This window comes from Microtus pennsylvanicus, chromosome 9 (assembly GCF_037038515.1).
Source record: "Microtus pennsylvanicus isolate mMicPen1 chromosome 9, mMicPen1.hap1, whole genome shotgun sequence".
Lineage (NCBI taxonomy): Eukaryota > Metazoa > Chordata > Mammalia > Rodentia > Cricetidae > Microtus > Microtus pennsylvanicus.
The window spans coordinates 23,845,515-23,854,352 of NC_134587.1; the positions used below are offsets into that span (position 1 = coordinate 23,845,515).

An 8,838-nucleotide genomic window follows, 5' to 3' on the forward strand; every position below is an offset into this window, starting at 1 on the left:
CCAAATCTAATGACAGTCATCATCCCTACTAATCTTCACTGGGTACTCAGTTTTTTGCCAGATACTATTTCAGGTAACCGATCATATTTATACATATTCCTAATTCAATACTACTATATATACATAGAGATAGTTCTTAGTAGAAACTGGAATGTTAATACTAAGCAATTTGTCTAAAGACTAACTAAGTGGCTTTAGTAAGATTTGAAGAAGGACTGTCTGACTCCTGAGTTCATATTTTTATGTATTACATCTATAAGAGTAAAAGTTGCATTGTGAGTAATACAATATTTGAGGCATAAAAAACAAGAACACAGAAAAAAATTAGTTCATTTACTGTATTGTGCTAGACAATTGTGAAAGAGTCAATGAACTAGCCATTGTTAACATTGGGAGAAATTATTTTAACCCAAACTTGCATTCTTTTGTGGAGTATAAGGAAGCTGACTGTGAGTGTACTAGCCATGTTGCACAACAATCTGGGATTAAACAGCAAAGGGGTTCTTTTTGGCTGCTGGGTTGTAATTACCCAACTAGAATATTAATTCCATTTGTCTTCCTTTGAAGAATGTTTCATCTTTTGTTTTACTCCTTAGTGGTACATCCAATTACTGAAAACAGGATGTGCCTGTAGAAAAAAAAAATTCCCAGCATTGAGGAGCAATAGCACATCTACTAGAAATTGTCATTGAAACCGACTTCCAAAGGAAACCAAAACAGTCAGTGGGAATGTTAACAATTTAAGAACAAAACAAGACAAAAGCAAAAACCTCATCATTATATTGTGCAATAAGAAAATCAGAGAAAATATATTTCCAGGTTTAAGTTTCCTTCGCTAGGAGTGAGAATACTAAGAGAGCAGAAAGTTTGGACAAAGTGAGTTGTCCTTGTCAGAGCCAGGCTTGTTTGATTTAGCAAAACATAGAGAGGTGGAACAAGGCTCATCTATTTACTGGACACCATTGCTCAGAAAGTGCTGAAGTCCACAGAGCTGCTGCCCATGTGAACTACAGTAGCATTCTTCACAATGGACAACTTCCTTTTACACAGCTCTGTAACTATAATGTAGCAATAGGACTCAATGTTCCTTTTGCAGTGAGACGTCAGAAAAAGAAAAGGAGGCTACATTAGAAGGAAATGCTAGAAAATTCTATCAGGAATAAAACCCAACGCATTATGTCAAAGAAGTCTTATCTTAAACCCTTCTGGAAAGCAGTTATTATGTGTGTTACTAAATCAGCTCACAAGAGACCAGGAATTCTTGTATTATGAATGATAGTGGCAAGGAGCACAGAGACTATTTACTTGCTGAATAATTTGTTGCTATTCTCTTTACTATAGAGAAAATACTTTATCATTTATTTCAGTTGAGACATTCCCTTTCTGAAGTAAGAAAGGCATTCTCTGATGTTTTATTTAGTGCTCAAATCCCCAAACAAAACAAAGACACTTGTTACAGGATTCTCTTTGAATCTGCCATGCTTGAAGATTCCTTTCTGTGATTCATTAGTCAGTTCCAGTCTAAGCACTGGAGCATTTAGTTCTTTGCATGTCTAAGGACTGTAGATTTAACTGTTTCAACCATATCTGTCTCTTTTCAGTAAGTATACATGAGCATCTGACATGTGAAATGTCCTCTGAGTATGCATTGTGTTTGGCATTTCCTCTGCACATGAGCAAACACAGTCCTTAATATACTGTTTTGGTACAGATAATGAGAGTAAAATGTTACATTAAATTAAAAGTGGTCTAATATTCTCACCAAGGACAATGCTTACTTCAACTGACTCTACTTTTTAACTAAGTGGAAAATGTGAGATTTGGGATTATGGTGCACAAGCTAAGAAGTTGTAGTTGTGAAGGTCAGAGATAGCATCTATAACAAAGGCCCTACCTTTAATTACAATGTGATAAATAAATTTTGCTTCTGTTGAATTATGCCTTACAGGTATATCAGAATTTTATTTTGGAAAATCAGTATTTCTGATATCTCTATAAGCATCAAAGTGTCTTGAAATTGAATGAATACATCTTAATCATGCCACCTGTATACAAAAATGTGAGAGATTGATAAGGCTGCACACCTCCATGTGAATACAATCACTTTCTCAATGAATTCATTCTGCACTTGTGTCCGTTATGATAATTAAGATGACATGCATCTGATTGCTTTGACTATTTGCATTATTGCTTTTGTCTATGAATTTTTCTCAGTGCCAATTATCAGAGATTATTACCTTGTTCAGACAAACATTCTGAATGCCTGAATTAAGAATTGCCACAGAAAGTAACCTATTCAAGGAGTCGACATTCTCCTTACTTTTCCCACATTTTTCTTGGTAAAAGCAAGTCACCTTTTCTGCTTACACTCAAGGTAAAGAGATTGTATACCGATGTCATTTATCAGAGACTGATGGATGTGTTTGCCACACTAATGTAGTGAAATGAGATTCTTTTGAGTATATACAAAGTCTTTTGTAGTTTTAAGCAACTTTGCCAGCAAGCTTACCTTAACATGGAGACCCAGTCATGTAAGCTGCTCTAGTCCGGCGACACTTTTATATCAAAGATAAAATCCCAGCAGCACAGAAAATAAATGTGGAGAGCCTTGCACTAAGAATTTATATTCTCATGTTTACTCAATCAAATGACTAAATGGGTCAGTTCTGTCTCTATTATAAGAGAAAGGGTCCTCTCTCCTCCAGCCCAGCAAGATGCCCAAGGGAAAAAGGGCCAAGGGGAAGAAGGTGGCCCCGGCCCCCGCCTTCGTGAAGAAGCAGGAGGCGAAGAAGGTTGTGAATCCTTTGTTTGAGAAGAGGCCTAAGAACTTCGGCATTGGGCAGGACATCCAGCCCAAGAGAGATCTCACGCGCTTCGTCAAATGGCCCCGCTACATTAGGCTGCAGCGGCAGAGGGCCATCCTCTATAAGAGGCTCAAAGTTCCTGCAGCCATTAACCAGTTAACCCAGGCCCTGGACCGGCAAACAGCTACCCAGTTGCTTAAACTTGCCCACAGGTACAGGACAGAGACCGAGCAGGGAAAGAAGCAGAGGCTGCTGGCCCGTGCTGAGAAGAAACCTGCCAGCAAAGGGGATGTCCCGACTAAGAGACCACCTGTCCTTCCAGCGGGCATCAATACAGTCACCACTTTGGTAGAGAACAAGAAGGCTCAGCTGGTGGTAATTGCCCACAACGTAGACCCCATTGAGCTGGTAGTCTTCCTGCCTGCTCTGTGTCGCAAGATGGGGGTCCCCTACTGCATCATCAAGGGAAAGGCCAGGCTGGGGCGGCTGGTCGATAGGAAGACCTGCACCACTGTTGCCTTCACACAGGTTAACTCGGAAGACAAGGGTGTCTGGCCAAGCTGGTGGAAGCTATTAGGACCAATTACAACGACAGATATGATGAGATCCACCGCCACTGGGGAGGCAACGTCCTGGGTCCTAAATCTGTGGCTCGAATTGCCAAGCTGGAAAAGGCAAAGGCCAAAGAACTCACCACTAAACTGGGTTAAATGTACTGCTGAGTTTTCTGTACATAAATATAATTATAAAACTTCAAAAAAAAAAAAGAGAGAAAGGGTCATGTAATTTCAAAGTGTCCTATTTTCTTGCTTTTTTTTTAGCTTTTTTTTATTGATAAAAGAAGAATAAAAAAAAAAAACAAATTTCCACCTCCTCCCAGCCTCCCCTTTCCCTCCCCCTCCTCCCACTCTTCTCCCCCTCCTCCCACTCTTCTCCCCCTCCTCCCACCCCTCTCCCCTTCCCCCTACTCCTCTCCCCCTCCCTCTCCAGTCCAAAGAGCAGTCAGGGTTCCCTGCCCTGTGGTAAGTCCTAGGTCCTCCCCCCTCCGTCCATATCTAGGAAGGTGAACATCCAAACTGGCTAGGCTCCCACCAAGCCAGCAGATTGCATAGGATCAAAACTGCGTGCCATTGTCCTTGGCGTCTCATCAGCCCTTTTTTTTTGGGGGGGGGGTTCGAGACAGGGTTTCTCTGTGGCTTTGGAGCCTGTCCTGGAACTAGCTCTGTAGACCAGGCTGGTCTCGAACTCACAGAGATCCGCCTGCCTCTGCCTCCCAAGTGCTGGGATTAAAGGCGTGGGCCACCACCATTTTTCTTCTTTTTTTGATATATTAGACAAACACATGTTTATAAACTGATCCATGTTTCCAATTCTGCTGTTAAAGTAATCACCAACAATAACAGAACTATTTAGAGATAATGGCTTTATAAAGATTTTGAGATTAAATGAGGCTATGAGGGTAGAAAGCTAATAAAATAACTTGTCTCTTTATCTGAAGAAGAGATACCACTAGGGATATGAATATACACATGCACATAAGCATATGAACATATGCACACACTCACATACACACACACGCATACACACACACACACACACACACACAAATGTTTTGTAACGACACAAAATGAAGGTGGAGTTCAGGTCAGGAATTTTGTCTTGGATTTCCAAACTTCAGAACTATAGGGAAATGCATTTTTACTTTTCAAGATACCATGTCTATGTTAATTTTAATTTCCATCTTATAATGGGGAAAAGTCAGAAAAAAAATCCTTAGAAGAAAAAATAGTTATACATAATTAAATGGTTGTGTTAGTTAGGGTTTCTATTGCTGTGAAGAGATATCATGATCATGACAACCTCTATAAAGAAAAACATTTCAAATTTGGGTTGAATTACAATTCCAGAGGGTTGGTCACTGTCATCATGGTGGGGCATGGAGGCATGCAAGGAGACATGGTGCTCAAGGAGGAGCTGAGAGTCCTATATCTTGATCTGCAGGAATAGGAAGTGAACTGAGTCTCTCTGAGCATAACTTGAGCAGAGGAAACCACAAAGCCCACCCCCATGACACACTTCCTCCAATAAGGCACACTTACTGCAACAGAGTCACAGCTCCTAAGAGTGTCACTCCCTTTAGGGATCATTTTCTTGCAAACCAATGTTGTGACAATGCTTAACTGATGGAAAAAACTCAGTCTCTCTGAGCCTCTTTAAAGTGTTAACTTTGCCTTCTGAAATAATCTAAATTGTCAATGGGCTATCCCAGGAAGATCATTATTTGAGTTTGTAAACATGACCGATTTTCAGCCTGGCAGGGTATTTCAACAAGCTCTCTACCTTGATTTTACTGTGATGGACTCCATGAAAACTTTGACTTACTTGAAAATTATCGTACAAAATTTATTTTATCAGCTGCAGCTTGCCTTTTCACCATGGTGTCACATTTCCTGTGGTTTTGAAAAACAATGCTTAAAGCAACTGATTGCAGTAGCAATATCTTGCAGCTCATCATTAGGACACATTCCTCAATGACCAGGTTTTTCTAAGTGGAATGTTAAAGGATACTAATTGGTGAAGATTTTGTCAGTAGAATTGCAAAGGAAGACTGAAAATGAAATTTTCTTTGAAAAAGGAGAATACTGAAAAATGTCCCCATTCTCATTAAAGAGTTAGTTTGCTTGAGTGCATTCTTCCACAAAGTGAATAATCACTAGCTTCAGTAGAACATTTAATATAATTAATAAGTGCATTTGTACCTGCTATGATCTCTCCTTCCCTTCGTTCATACCACAAAGTTTATTCTCATTCATGCGTATTGTTTTCTCTGGCGACTTCCATCTCTTTTTAAAACATACTACCAGTTCATTAAATATTCAAAGTGCCAATTTTGCTGAAGTTCTTACAGTTTATTCAAGCTTCATAAATAACCCTATATGCCTCTTTCCTATCTTCCAAAAGAGTTTATTCTAGTTTGTTTGTCTTTGTTTTACTACAGGACATTTAATGATACATGGTTATGGTTTGCTTAAGGTTTACAAATAGTCACACAAGCTTAAGTCTTCTGAAACACACTACTGCATTCTACTCCTATTTTCTAGAAAACATCAGAATATAAATTTTATTTTTATGTATATATGTGTGTTTGCGTGCGCAGGAGTGTGTGTTTGTGTATTTATACCTATACCAGAGGACAACTTGCAGGAGCTGGTTCTGTCCTTCTACCATATTGATTCTGGGCATAGAATTCAGGTGGTCAGACTAGGTGGCAAGTACTTTTACCTACAGAGCCATCTTGCAGACCCCTTTGCTTATTTCAGTGGCGCTGAGCTGTGTATCATTTGCTTGGTTGTGATAGTTTATTTCCTAGTCCATGCCATCTTCACAACCTACATCCTTGTACTTAATCATCCTCTCCCTTGCGGTCTCTGTCTTGTTATATGTGAGAACAGTCACCAAAACTCTCTGCTCTACCTTCACTCTGAGCTGAATAACATCCAAAATTCAGATGAACTTTATGCTGTTCCCAAAGAAGTACAAAACTATATAAAGAAAAAGAAATAAGCACCCACGATTTTTCAGCTAAGTTGGACAGGTTTTGTGTGGTAGAGCATTGCTTTAGGTTAACAGACTGCTGTAGTGCTAATGAAAACACATGCAAAACTGCGCACACAGTCTTTTTTTTCCTCCTTAAATAAGTGCCCATTAAAAATAACTATATGATAATTAATGAGGAAGGAAAGTAGTGTCTGTGGATGGTTTGTCAATATTGTAGTTGGGTCATTCATCTGTGGAGCAGTCAGATTCACCTACTCCCTTCTCTGTTGCAGACATGTAGAGCTGCTATTTCCCTTCTTATTTTAGACATTTTCTCACGCATTATTTTAAACAGGCAAACAGGGACCACTTTCAAGCTAAAGAAAACCCCCGTTCTTTGATTATGATTTTCTAATGAAGGGAATCCTCATTCCTCTGAAATTAATGCCCCTAAGTATGTGGGCAGAAAGAGCTAATGAATGTAAAATTAAGTTGCAACATACTTAGAGAAATGGGTGATGTTTATGTGACATGAGTTTATTTTAAAACACTCCTTATTGACTTTCCAAAAATAGCATGAGAGCAATTGGAGATATTTACAATGGGCGGAAGTAGTTCAAAGTCCTAGCCAAATCACTGTTTGTAAAGTGTTCTGCTCCTGTGATTCACATTTCTGTAGGTTTCTTTAGGCATAGACAGGCAAGTTCAACAAGAAAATTGCTTGCTTGAGGACAGAAGGTATATGCAGCCCGTAGAAGGCAAAAAGCAGATAGATGAAGTTACTGGAAAACTGGCTCATTTTTTCACATGATACAAAACATTCATAATACTGGCTCTATTTTCAGAAAAACTGAAAACACTTAAACCCTAAGATGCTGTATCATTACTGTGGGAAAATGCGCTTCCATTTGAAATTTTTCATTGAAAACATTCTTTTAAAAATTAGTTCTGTTCATTGATGAAAATTGTCCTGATTGCTGACTTCTCTGTATTGAGGTCTTATGTATTTATAAGTTGGTAGGGAGAGTTCTAAATTAAAGCCGTAAAATAAGCATAGTTGGAGAGCTAACATGAGGACTTTTACTTCATTTACATTCATTACATATTATGAGTTTAATTACCTTTCTCAAATAATACTGGTCTAAAGGAAGCATCCCTAAGAAGGCGTTCTTCGATGATGATTTTATTGATTGTGACTGATGGATGGCATCAACATTTCATAGCGAAGAATCATGGTTTTGTTACATCAGGAAAATTAAATTGGGAGAGTTATTTTCTTTCCCAGTGATAGTGGCAGTTAGAATATTTCACCTGTAATGAGATGTGTGCGTTATGTGCCATCGTGAACCACGGCTCAGCCATTAAATATATGTAAATGAAGAGAAACACAAGAGAGCCCGGGCATAATAACGTGCAGAACAGAGAAATGGATCCTGGAAAGTGATTAATTTATTTGATGATGCCTCAAGTGAGGAATTTTAGGTCACAAATGAAGTGACAGAATGACAAATTACCATTTTAAAGAATTTACTGGGCATCATTACTGAACAATTGTCAGGTAGTTTATGGTGGCTGAGAAGATGGTATAAATATAGATCTTTTCCTTATCTGAGTTGAATTATTAATCACCTTTTAAAAAATCTTTGTGAGTGATGGTTGGCTGTCTGATTGGAAATAATGTGTTCTACAATTTTAACTAAATTCTAATATGATATGTAACAGGAATCTTTACAATTAAGGTCTCAGCGGAGAGAGGTAGGAGGTGTACAGTCAATTGCAGTTTTAATATGATAGAAGAGGATGAATCCACCAGCATATTTCAATAGATTTCCTTAGGTATACCATCCCTGCTGTGATGCTATTCAAATGTTTACAGTTTATTTTCATTTGAAGAATGACATTCAGATACTTAAATTGTTTTCCTTGGTTTATTAGTTAATGAAAATGAAATTCTCGTAATTACTATAGTTTTGCAGCATGCCACATTATTTAAAGTGAAGTGACTGGCTTTGTCAGCTGCATTGTAAATGTCACCTTCCCATGTTGTGTCTGGTTTTTGTTTGCTTTATCTATGTCATGTCCCTTCTCCGTCTGGATGTCACTGTATCTAATACAACCAGAATGTAGAAGAAACGGGCACTATTTGAAATAAAGACATTTTCACATTTCCTTCATGTTTTCCTACTTAAATTTGCTTTGTAAATAGCATTAATAGCAATAATAAAAAATAAAACTACTCTCCAACATTAGATGAAAGTAACTCAGCATATTTTAGAATGTCTGTGTCAAGCTTCTTAAACCAGTTTTTACATCGGCTCACCTGTGGTCCAGCATGAGCAACTTAGATCTAGCATATTTATAATTATGATGTTCCTCATATTGGATAAGAATTAGAGTTTTTAAAACCAGGATTAAACTAGATGTTTAATAGGGTATAAATGCCTACAGAGCCTATTAAACTGATTACCTATAAAGCAAATAAATAGTCCTTCCTGTT

General features: G+C 38.2%; 1 pseudogene; it reads left to right on the forward strand.

Annotated features, from left to right (window-relative positions):
• The first annotated feature begins 2,708 nt into the window (after positions 1–2,708).
• On the forward strand, positions 2,709–3,560 carry LOC142856755 (large ribosomal subunit protein eL8 pseudogene; annotated as a pseudogene).
• Positions 3,561–8,838: the final 5,278 nt, after the last annotated feature.